We start from the raw sequence: 12,700 nt of genomic DNA on the forward strand, positions 1-12,700 counted from the left end.
AACACTTAATAATGGTACAAAAAAGACCTTGAGAGAAAAACAAGACTGATGCATCTAAAACCTCTAGTCCTATAAACAATGATGTAAACCATTATTATAGTACATATGTAAAGAACAATTATACTTCTAAACCTCCAACCTTCATTGGAGATTCTAATGAGTTTGAATGGCGAAAAGTATGACGTACACCCACTTCATAGATGTTGATGATTAGTCGTGCGACATCCTTGAAGATGTTATTGATATTCTTGTTGATGGAGTAGGAATGGTGGCTGATAGAAAGAGCCTCACTCATGCTAAAAATAAAACCTAAAGAAAACAATACAAAATGTGTGTCATTCTTGTAGATGATCTACCCCATTCTAAGTACCTAAAAATAATCAACAAATCTACTGCAAAAACTACTTTTGAATCCTTAGTTGCTACCTATGTAGGCAGGCAACGGGTAATAGAGGCAAAGGCTAACCTCTTGGTCCAACAATATGAACTGTTCAGGATGAAGGAAGATGAAGATATTTAAACCATGCTATCAAGGTTTCAAGTTCTTGTATCTAGACTTCAAGTTCTGAACAAGAACTATACAACTTCTGATCATGTCAAGAAGATTCTTACGAGTCTTCCTGCCAAATAAAAACCAAAGGTGACAACCATACAAGAATCCAAGGGATTGAACAAAATAAGTCTTGAAAGCTTAATAAGAAATCTCCGAATTCATGAGATGGAGCTCATAGGATATGAACCTGTAAATAAATCAAAGTCCCTTGCTTTGAATTTTTTTGGTCAACCTTCCAAGTCTCCTAAATTCTGGGAACCTGAAGAAGCTTCTCGTGCAGGAAGAATATTCTGATGATGAAGATATGGATTTTAGAATCAAAAGATTTTAGTACATGGCTAAAAAGAACAAAAGGTTCCATGGAAGAAGCAACGGATTCAGAGAATCAAGCTCCAGAGAAAATAAATATGACCAGAAAAGATGCTTTATCTATAAGAAGCTTTGTCACTTTATTGCTGATTGTCCAGAGTTGCAAAAGGACAACTTTAGAAACAAAGTCAAAGAAATGAAACTATCAGAAAGAAAAATTCATAAACAAAGTTAAGAAGAGTCTCAAGGCAACATGGAATGAATTGAAAATGAAGAAGATTTTGATAAAGATGAGAACAAGCCAATATATTTCTGATGGCTCTTACATCTTCAGACATAGAATCTGACTCATATTTTGGTTCAGATTCTGAAGAAGAATATGAGGTATTTTCTAAACTATCTCTTTCTAATTTAATTACTCTTGTTCAAGACCTTATGGGTCTTTGTCAAGACAAAGCCAAGCACATGAAAATTTTGAAAAAGCAATAGGAACTAGTGTCAATTGAATTAAAAACACTTCAAAATAGAAATGAAGTATTAGAAAAAAAATCATATTTCTCAAGTTCAAAAAGTGTCTGATAAATCTCCAGATGAGCATGAAGTTTCTCTTTAGGAATTTGTCATAAATGGCTTTGACTGGACAAAAATTGCACTATGATTTATGGTGTAAGTAGAAGAAAATGAGAGGGCATTGGTTATTCACAGAAACCTTTCGATCAAAGATTTGGAACTATGGTTAAACCAACAAAACCTCCTTGTTCTAGCACTGCTCAGAAAAGGCTATATTATCACTTTGTACTTGATCCGTCACCATTTGTGTTAGTTTTGATGTCATTTGAATGCTAAAAGCAGGTGAGTTGTTATTAGTTTGAACAATAGTTTGAGTTTATTTTGGTAGATTTTTATAGAAACTTGATTTGCTAAGGTTTTAGTAATTCTGAGCTATTTTACGCGCTGGAGGTAGTATTTCATGTGTTTACATGGCTTAATAGTAAAGAGGATATGGATAAGAGAAGAAACCGAACGACAATGCAAGAGTAGGAGAAAAAGAGAGAAAATGCACATTTCCTGCCCATACGCGTATAAGGCCTCTCATACGCGTATGGCCAGTCAACATTGTCATACCCCAAAATTTGCCCTTCTTTTTGCTTTTTCATCTGACTATAACTTGATATTCATCTAACCTCATTCATACTCATTCACGTGCATTTATTCATTCATGACTAACATCTGCTAACATATCATGGATTCAGGGTTTGTGGTTGAAAAATTCAAATTGGATTGAAGTTTATGGTATTACATCATATGGGTTGAAGCCCTGATTCATGACTTTGCTAGTCAAGGATCTTGTGCATGACCTATTGTGTTGGTGGACATTCACCTAGTTTAATTCATAGCATTGACATAAGCCATTTGATCCAGGTTGTTGTGGTTCATATTTGTTTGTCCATGAGAATACACCATTTTGCGACCGTTGACTTTTTGGTCAACCAGTTGATCAAAGTCAAACCGTCAACCTCTAAATCTTTAATCATGTGATCCGTAATCATTTCATTTTTTGAATTAATTCTAGAAGTTTTGACTTGATTGTTAAGGTTCAAGTTTGATTTTAATCCAAAATTTGATTCTTAAGATTCAAATCGACTTTGGAGAATTAGTTTGATTTCATAACCATTTCATCATTTTTCTTTAGCCGATTAATTTTAGAAAATATTGTTTTTTGTTACAAATTAACTTTGACATTTTACCATTATTAAATCTTCTTTTTGACTTGATTTTTTAGTGGGCCAAACCCGTTTTTAAGCCCATTCATTCTTTTTTGTTTTACACAAATCCATTTTTTGGGCCCATTCATTTCTTTTTTATTCAAACCCATTTTCCAAAAATCAAAACCCATTTAGTTATTCAGTATTTAAATCCACATTAATCCAACTATCCATTTTAAAACCAATTTCATTCATATCCATGTCAAATCCATTTACCAATTTTAAACCCATTCCAATTATCCAAAACCACATTAATTCAATATCCATAGAACCGTTAACCCATTTCTAACCCATGTACATAACAATTTATACTACTCAAAATGTAAGAAAAAAGCAACTGCAAACTGCTGCAACAGAGCACGCAGCAGAGCAGCAACACAAGCTGCAAATGGAAAACATAGTCGCAGCATCCAACGCTGCAAGAAAGCCAAAGGCATTGCAAACATCAACGCAAGCTGCAAAACGAATACGTCGGAACTGCAAGGAAAACGACAACATGTACAAGCAATGCTGAAACCACAGAAGCTGCATAAAACCATCGGCAAAACTCAATCCTACAACAATTCCAAAGCAGCAACTACCAAATAAAGCCCATGGCACAACACCATCCGCCGACAACGCAACAACATAGCAGAAAAGCCTAAGCGTAAGCATCTCCAAAACCACTATCGATCCGCAACTACCAAACGGAACTACAAACCAAGGTTCAAACACAGCTTAACTGCAGAAGCCACAAACCACCAAAACACAACCTCATATATGCTATGAACGTAAGCCATCAATCCAACAATAATCCACGACAACCTCGATAATGAAACTAAGCCAAGCCGCGACAAGAAGCCAAATCTGCATTGAATTAACACAACATAAAATAATTTCACAACTCATAATTCCATAAGCGAAAGAACAAAAGGAAAAATCAGTTAGAAAGCTTTCATCCAATAATCGAAAAATCTAACAAACTTCTAACAGACTTCTGATCAAAATCTTCACCCTCTCATCCTATAAATTTACCAGGTTCTAGCGGGAATTTTCCCCCTTTCGTTTTTTTCCGATACCTCCATCTTCCCTCATTCTTCATTGCACTCTTTCCACCTTCCAATCTTCACCCTCACAAACCATACTCCACGAATTGGGAGAAGAAGTAACAAAAACCAGCAGAAAAATCACTTTCAATATTTCACAGAAAAACCTCTCATACCAGAAAGATAACGAAAATCACAAGAAGGAGAACATCACGGAGGAAGAAGGAGAGGGAAGCCATTGCGGAAGGCTGAAGTCAAGGAAGAAGATTCGTACCTGTCACCACTTTGAGCTTAAATCCGATTGAGACGCGAGTTTGACGATACGAATCGTGAAATCGCGAACGGATGATGGAGCAATATGGACATTCGACCCGCCGCAATTGACGAACGGGAAAACAAAGAACGCGAACGCGCGACTTGAGTCTTCAGCCTCGACGACAACGCTACACGCGGTTCATATCTCCGATAGGTCTCTGATCCTCCGTCGTCTCATAGCAATCGCTTGCAATCATGTAGAGCATCGTTCATGGTTTGGATTCTGCGATTTCGTGGTTTAATCGTCGATCGGTTCGATTAGGTTCTTCGTCGATCAGTTTGATTTGGCTTCATGAGTTGAAATTGGAATGAACGCTAGCTGAATTCGGTTCGCCTGGATTAAAAGGTGTAGGTTAGTATGTTTAATTTCGATATAGGATCTTCTCTGCCACCGGAGGCGATTCTGGCGCGACGAAATAGGTTTCCGGCGTGGTACCTTCAGCAGGGAGAATACGCGAACAAGAATGTGAGCTGAGGCATTGGTTCATGGTCATGTTTTTAATAATTGTTTTTTTATTAATTTTTGAATTAAGTAATTAGAAAAATGTTAAATTTTTATTAGAAACATTAGAATTAACTATTTTAAAACATTAGGAAATATTAGATAATTAGAAGACAATTAGATTTAGGTTATAAATTTTGGAAAATTAGAAAAATATAATTAGAAATATTAAACTTAGATTTTAGATATAATTATTTTTTAATTAGGAATTTCATAAGTAGAAATTAGTCCATAATTGTGAATTGACTGTTTTTCCTCTAGGCTTAGTAGTAGGATAATCTTGAATGCTCCCCTAGTTTAGGACTTATAGAATTTTCTAATCGGTCAATTATCTTAGACTGTTGGATCCCGTTATTTATCGTGTGATTAATTTATGTTTTAATTCATGTTTAGATAGATTTTAAACTTTAGACTTAGTTTCCATTTGATTGACTTCTTTCCTTGCAAAAATCTCTTGTACTTTACATGTACCCCCTCCCTTTTCTGATGTATGCTTTTACTCACTTTCTTTATTATTGCTTGTTAGCACTTCCTTAGACATTAGGAACGATCACTATTTCAATCAATAAATAAACCCTTGATCCAACGTCAAGCAGTCTTTTCTTAAATCAAAATTCAAAAACACAATAAATACGATTAAGATTGTATGTCACAAGCCTTAAGTGGTAAAGAAGGGATGAGAATGGAGCTTTCCTACACTCGTTCTGAATGCTTCAAACACAAGACGTCTGGCTTGGTAGTTCGAGGTATTCACCTTTATCCATAGTCTTTAGTGCAATCCGAAATCAATAACACTTTCTCAATACCTAAAAGCAATTCAACGCATTCGAACCTTTTGTTTGAGTCTTAGGGCGACACATCGAAAACCCTTCTTTAAGGTAATAAAATCAACAAAACAAACAAACTTTTATACCCACGAACTACGGGGCTCTGATTTATCACTTCAACAAGTGGACATACGTAGGCACGAGGACCCAATCCTTGGAGAGCACACTAAATTAAAATCTACCTCCACTCCACAAACCTTTGGCAAGCAAACATTCGATAAACGACACACATTTAAGCGCAAACATCCTAGATGGTTCCCATGGAGTACCATGGATGTGAGGGGTGCTAATACCTTCCCCTTGCATAAAGGACTTCCGAACCTGTTCGTGGTTGGGATGACCATACTTTGGGGTTTTCTAGATATTTTCCCTTTCCTTTGGAATAAATAAAAATCGATGGCGACTCTGTATTTTTCGCGCAGCAACAACTGGCGACTCTGCTGGGGTGATACAGACAACTTGTTGGGACTTCCCCAGTGACCTGGAGACTCTGCAGGGACCCTCCTCCCTAAGCAAGTCAAGCCTAATCTAGGGTGCTTCCTCGTGTGTGTGGATGTTTATCCTTTTGATTATTTTCCTTATTTATTTCCTTTCGCTTTAAATTTTGTAATCTCTATTACATAGTTCCATGGTTCTATGATATTGGAGGATACCACTTTGGTTCCACGGTATCTATTTTTCAAAAGTTTTTCCAAGTCTATGCAACGAATGATCGTAAACTTGTATAACAACCCAAATTTTCAAAGTAAAAGTTATTTTCTTTATTAAATTTTTTACTATGGCTCAAGAAATGGGAGAAGCTAGGCAAACTACACGAATGACTCGTCAATTACATGTAATTGTTAAAAACAAACTATAAATAGACTAAAAGTATATAAAAAAACTAAACTTGAAAGCGATAGAAAACATAAAGGAAATTAAGAAAACACTAAATATCCCCTCCCACACTTAAATCGAACATTGTCCTCAATGTTTCGATAAAAGGTGAAAATGACATAGGCAGAATCTGGATCGTGCTACTGCTGACTGCTAGTACCCTCTCCTCCCTGTCTTGCTCGTCGAGGGTGACAACTCTTACTACGGCGTCGGTCCTCTATGATAGCTCAAGCCACTCGACCCTTGCTTCTAGTGAGGCATTACACTCTTGAAGTGTGAGAAGGTTCCCAAGTATGAAACCTTGAGTTGACTCTACTAGCCTAAGTTGGTTGCCAAGGTAGGCTTCCTGGCGTTGCTGTTGGAAAGTGATGGTGAGCTGAGATTGCAGCATAGATTGCATGGATTACTCATGTTATCGCTGCAACTCACGTATGAATTCAATCATGTCCTGTTGTTTCTTATACATGGCATAGAATAAGCCATCATGTTCTTCTTCGCGAGCCGATTGTGCTATCCATATCTCTTTAGTAATGTAGAAGCCAGTAGGTCTACCCGCGGAAGGGTTAGTATAATGTGGAGTGTGTGCAGGTGATGCATGTGGTGAAGGTACGTGATGAATAGGGGATTGGTCCCTCCACTCAAATTCGTCATCAGTTCCATCACCTTTGCCCTCCTGGACGTTCGATGGTGGTGGACCGAGAAAAGACGCAGCCTGTAAATCAAAAGTCAGGTTTCTTTGAAGTCGCACATATGTACGAAGAGAGCACGGAAAAACAACACTCGAGATAGCTACATTATGAACAATGAGGATGTAGCCTTCGTCTTTCCTTTCCTTGCACAATCTCATATCTCTCAAAAATTTTAAATTTACTGTGCGAGGTGGGAGTGGTTCTAATGTAGCTAGCTCAGTGTCTAGCCCAAGAGCACGTGCAATGGAGGTAATCAACCCCCCAAATGACACAATGCCTCCTTTCTTCTCTACGACACTCATGTACTATTATAAAAGGCACGAGGTTCAATCTTCTTTGATAAAGGGCAACCTTCAAAAATATGAATTCTTTGAAATTTAATTTGTTAGAGTTTTCTCGGGAAAAGACGGTGTCAGCCAACAAATGGCGGAAGACACGTATCGTCGGGTTTTGTATAATCGAGGCCAAGTTCCCCTCGAAGGAACTAATGGTGTGACCCGTAAGGTCTCTCCATGATTGGAAAGATTTGAGTTTCCAATTGGTCTCTAAAGGTGCCTCACAAATAGCACCTTCCTCGAATGGGAATCCTAATAGATCTGCAAGAGCATCAATGGTGTATTCATACTCGCATTTAAACATCCTAAAATTCACAGTGTCGACGGTGTTAGAAGTGTGAGGACTGACGAGATAAATCCGGGAACTCAAAAATTCACAGGTAAGCCTCTCAAATGTCGGTTCTCTACAGACAAAAATATCATACAAATTTAAATTATCTAGCATGAAGACTACGCTATGACGGAAAATTTTGCATGTCTGCAGTGCTTTGAGTTTCCGTCTCTGCCTCCTTCCCGGTTTTTCATCGCGAAAAATAATGCTCCCTTGCTCCATTCCTGCCATAGTTGTTGTTGGTTGGAGAAAATTGGTGGTTTTAGTAAGAATTGGTGAAATGGTTTTTTTTGCTTTTGTGGATTTTGGATGAAAGGTTGGATTTTATAGATGAAAAATGAGTGGGATTTGTGGAAATAGTAGTGGGTTAGTGGGTAAGTGAGTGGTTAATGGTATTTAGTGGGTTTTCAATATGGTCAATAATGGAGGAAGTGGGGTATTTGGAAGGTTGAAGATGAAGAGAATGTGAGAAAAGAGAGTATTTTCGCTTTTGTCCCGTGTAAATGCTTCATACCCCTTGGCATCCTCCTAGGGGTAGATGGCGCCCGCCATCTTTGTTATTGGGCCAGAGATCCCCTATGGGTTTTTGGGCTTTATCTTGAATTGTAGGTTTATTTTGGGGGTGCAGATAGCATCTTCTGAGATTTTCCTTAGTATTGGTACATGCAAGAGACATAAATAATAATTTTATACGATATAAATGATAAGGATAAAGATTAATTTTAAAAAATATATAACAATGATGAAAATTTAGAAATTCCACTAAAATTGTAATAAATGTCATAATAAGAAATGTAATAATAATGAGTGGTAATAAAATTTAAAAGAAATAAAGATGCAGAAGGAATAAAAAATGATATAAGTCAAACAATGGTGAATAAGAATAAGAATAAGAATGATGATGCGGTAAATCTCCCTCACACGCAGTGTGAGCAGTGTCCTCAGTGCTCTTGTAATTCTTCTAAACCGAATGGCGATAGATAACCTGATTCATATGTGGACAGGATGCCTATGCTTCTGCGAGCTGGCGTCGGAGACTATAGATTTCCTGATACATGTAATCGATCTCGGTGGCGTGAGTAGCGTCAAAGGTCTCCATCTGCAAAGTCAAATCTGCAAGGTCTTCGCGAAGAGAAATCAATTCCTTGTGCATGGTTTCAAACTCAGAATAGATGTTGCGTTACTGCAAATGGACATTAGAGGAGTAGAATGTGTTCCTTTCCGGGAGGGGTGTAGGATGGTATTCTGGAACCGACGAGGTTTTTAGTGGACTAGGTGTCTCATCCTGGGCTTCTAAAGGGTATGACCAATTTTCCTTGTTATGGACACTCGCCCGGGTAGGATGTGGTAGTCCAAAGGAATGGATGGTCTCATCATCAATTAGGAGCTTATAATTATCAGGACTGAAGAAGATTCTCCTAATTAGGTCACGTTATAGGCAATGATTTAGGTCAATCAGGGTATGGCTGCAATAAGAGGTCAGGTGAGATATTTTGGTCGTGAGTCCTAGGGCATAAGCTATGTGGGTTACTGTTCCTCCTACATGAATGAGTCCCACGAAAGATCTAGCAATCAGGTTGAGGTTCTCTATCAGGAAGTTACCGCTGGCTATAGGACGTGACTGGGCGATGCAAAAGAGCATAAGGATCTCTTCAGCACTGACATGGTCGTCGGTGTCACCTTTTCCAAAGAAAGTCTGGGCTAAGGTCATTTGGAAATACCTTAAGGCTGGGTTATGAATTTTGTTGGATAGCTGGGTGGAAGGATCAGATCCTCCTCCACCGGTGATGTCGCTCCAAAACTTATCAAGTTCATATTGCATGACATCACACTCAGGGTACTCATGTATATCATCGAGGCCATACTGAAATCCTAACAGGTTAGCAAATTCTCTATGGCTAAAGGTGTACTCTTTTACAAACAGATGGAAGTTAATGTGGCCTCTTTTGAATCCTCTACCTATGTAAGGTTCCTAAATGAGCGAGCTGAGGAATTCTAGTATCAGGTGTCTGTAGGTTACATTCGTGGCATCAAAGTATTCGTCCCATTGGAGTTGGTTGCATAGGTATTTCACACTGGCTTCAATACCTAAGGCTTCTAGGCAGTTAGGGTCAGGGTATCTGGTTGGAAGCATTGGTCTCTCAGAAAGAACCACATATCGTTTCCTCTGAGTATCATCCCTGAACACAACGTGCATGTCGTCGAAGCTCTGCACCATGAAAAACAAGGTTAGTGGAGAATGCTATCGAGGGCAATGGAATCTACAACCGGAAATGTAAATAACACATAAGCCAGTCCTGTTAAGCGCATAATAAATAATAAAGAATTCACCTTTTCGACATTAATAAATACTGATGCATGAATAACAAAAAATAGAAAGGGTCGTGGGTTTCCTCCCATACAACGCTTGTTTAACGTCGTTAGCTCGACTATTCAGTTGTTTACGTAGTAAATGTAAATATCAGTGGTTCGATCAGAGTATGACCATAGTAGAAGGTAGGGATGTCGCCTCAGTGATAATATTTTAATATTTGTCCGTTCACTACAAAAGGACTACATGAATGATCACATATTTCTATTGCCCCATATTTCAGGACTTTGGTGACCTCATAAGGGCCAGTCCATCTTGAGTGTAGTTTACCAGGAAATAATCGTATATAGTTAAATAAAAGTACAGGGTCACCTACATTAAATTATTTTTTAACTATCTTTTTGTCATGCCATGCTTTGGTTCTTTCTTTATAGATGGTGACATTTTCGTAAGCATTTTGACGTAGTTCTTCTAACTTATAGATGTCTAGAATTCGTTTTTCACTGGCTGCTAAGTAGTCCATATTAAGGGCTTTTATGACCCAATAAGCTTTATGTTCTAGCTCAAACGGTAGGTGGCAAGATTTTACGTAAACCAATTGATAAGGGGTTGTTCCTATAGGGGTTTGGAACGCGGTTCTGTAAGCCCACAATGCTTCTTGTAGTCTTAGGGACCAATCTTTCCGGGATATCGAAACATTTTTCTTTAAGATTTGTTTAATCTCCCTATTTGACGCTTCCACTTGACCACTGGTCTGCGGATGGTACAGTGTTTCTACTCTGTGTTTTACTCCATATTTATTTAAAAGGTTATTAAATATTATTGATATGAAATGGGGTCCTCCGTCGCTTATAACGAGGCGAGGCACTCCAAATCTAGGAAATATGCAGTTTTTAAATAATTTGATGACTACGCAGGTGTCATTTGTGGGTGAAGCTACAACCTCGATCCACTTAGACACGTAGTCAACGACTACTAAAATGTACTTATTTCCCATCGAAGATGGAAAAGGTCCCATAAAATCTATTCCCCGGACATCGAAGAGTTCTATTTCTTGGATATTTTTCAAAGGCATTTCATCGCGTCTTGCGACGTTCCCAATGCGTTGATACTGGTCACATTTGACAATATATGCATGGACGTCATGCCATAACCTTGGCCAGAAAAGGCCTTCTTGGAGTATTTTGGCGCAAGTCTTGGACATGCCCGCATGTCCATCGTAAGTTGCAGAGTGACAGTGTTTGATTATATTCTCTACTTCCTCTTCAGAGACACAACGACAAAATATACCATATGTGCCTCTCTTGAATAGGAGGGGCTTGTCCCAATAGTAGTGTTTCATGTCGTGAAAGAATCTCTTCTTTTGTTGGTAACTAAGGTCGGGGGGTATGATATCGACGGATAGGTAGTTTACAAAGTCGGCGTACCAAGGTACGTTTGTTAATACAAGAGATTTTTAAATGTCTAGTTTTAAATAATGGTTTGGGTCATCACATTGATTGGTTCTAATTTCCATTATAAGTCTGTCATAGGTAAATTCATCATTTATCGGGATAAGATCCGATTTTAAGTATTCGAGCCTCGAGAGGTGGTCAGCAACCACGTTCTCAGTGCCTTTCTTATCACAAATCTCAAGATCAAATTCTTGTAGCAAAAGGATCCAACGAAGGAGTCTAGGCTTAGTGTCATTTTTACTTAATATATATTGGATGGCAGCGTGATCGGTGTAAACTATGATTTTAGCTCTGACTAAATAAGACCGGAATTTGTCGATGGCGAAAACAACGACGAGGAGTTCTTTTTCGGTTGTGGCGTAATTTAGTTGTGCATCATCTAATGTCCTACTAGAGTAGTAAATTACATGAAGTTTTTTATCTTTCCTTTGCCCTAACACATCACCCACAACGTAATCGCTTGTATCGCACATACTTTCGAAAGGTTGGCTCCAGTCGGGCGGTTGCATAATAGATGCAGAGATTAGTTCTTGTTTAAGGTGTTTGAAAGCTTGTAGGAATTTATCGTCGAAAGCGAATTCCACGTCTTTCATTATAGGATTCGTTAAAGGTTTTGTTATTTTGGAAAAGTCCTTAATGAAGCGTCGGTAGAAACCGGCGTGTCCAAGGAAACTTCGGATCTCTCTAATTGTCTTATGTGGTTGGAGGTTTTCTATAAACTTTATTTTAGCCTTATCAACTTCAATACCTCTCTTAGATATTATGTGTCCTAACACTATTCCATCGGTGACCATAAAATGACATTTCTCCCAATTTAGAACGAGATTGACTTCCACGCATCAATCCAGAATTTTTTCAAGGTTAGTTAAACAATTTTTAAAACTGGATCCACATACCGAGAAATCATTAATACAACATCGTAAATAAAATTTTGGGAGGAGCTAGAAGACTTATTTTAGGATATACTCTAGGGAGAGAAGATTTTTCTATAAGGGGATCTAAATTGACATGCAAAGATTGTAGTAAGTGGTTTTGTGTGGCATGCAAATTACTAATTTCATTTTTTAATGAAATACAAATATTCTTTTAGATGTTGATTATTCACAGGATTTTTCATTTACTATGATAGTTATTTCAAACAAAATGTTTGTTTTTGATCTTCCAATCACTTCTTCAAGTAACCTTGAATATTATTTAAATTTTTGTTTTTGTTTTTTTCTTCATCTTCTAGAAGATGGATTATCTCTTTGAGTTTCAAGATAATTTCCTCCTTTATGGATTTTTTTCCTGAAACTCAAAACAAACATGACTATCTTTCGTATCAAGTATTGGATCAGATTTCTAACACTAACTCTTGAGTCTGAGATGTTTTTTAGATTCAAACTTTCCAAAATAACTTCCAAAGAT

At 37.7% G+C, this 12,700-nt stretch overlaps 1 long non-coding RNA gene across 1 annotated transcript; it reads right to left on the reverse strand.

Moving 5' to 3' along the window:
* Positions 1–2,795: 2,795 nt before the first annotated feature.
* Positions 2,796–4,470, reverse strand: LOC127119057 (uncharacterized). Its single transcript, XR_007802578.1, has 2 exons — positions 3,928–4,470; positions 2,796–3,474 (listed from the first exon to the last, which is right to left on the reverse strand). It is a non-coding gene; the product is annotated as an uncharacterized LOC127119057 (long non-coding RNA).
* Between the last annotated feature and the right edge of the window lie 8,230 nt (positions 4,471–12,700).

The sequence above is a fragment of the Lathyrus oleraceus genome, chromosome 2 (genome assembly GCF_024323335.1).
Source record: "Lathyrus oleraceus cultivar Zhongwan6 chromosome 2, CAAS_Psat_ZW6_1.0, whole genome shotgun sequence".
In the NCBI taxonomy this organism is placed as follows: domain Eukaryota; kingdom Viridiplantae; phylum Streptophyta; class Magnoliopsida; order Fabales; family Fabaceae; genus Lathyrus; species Lathyrus oleraceus.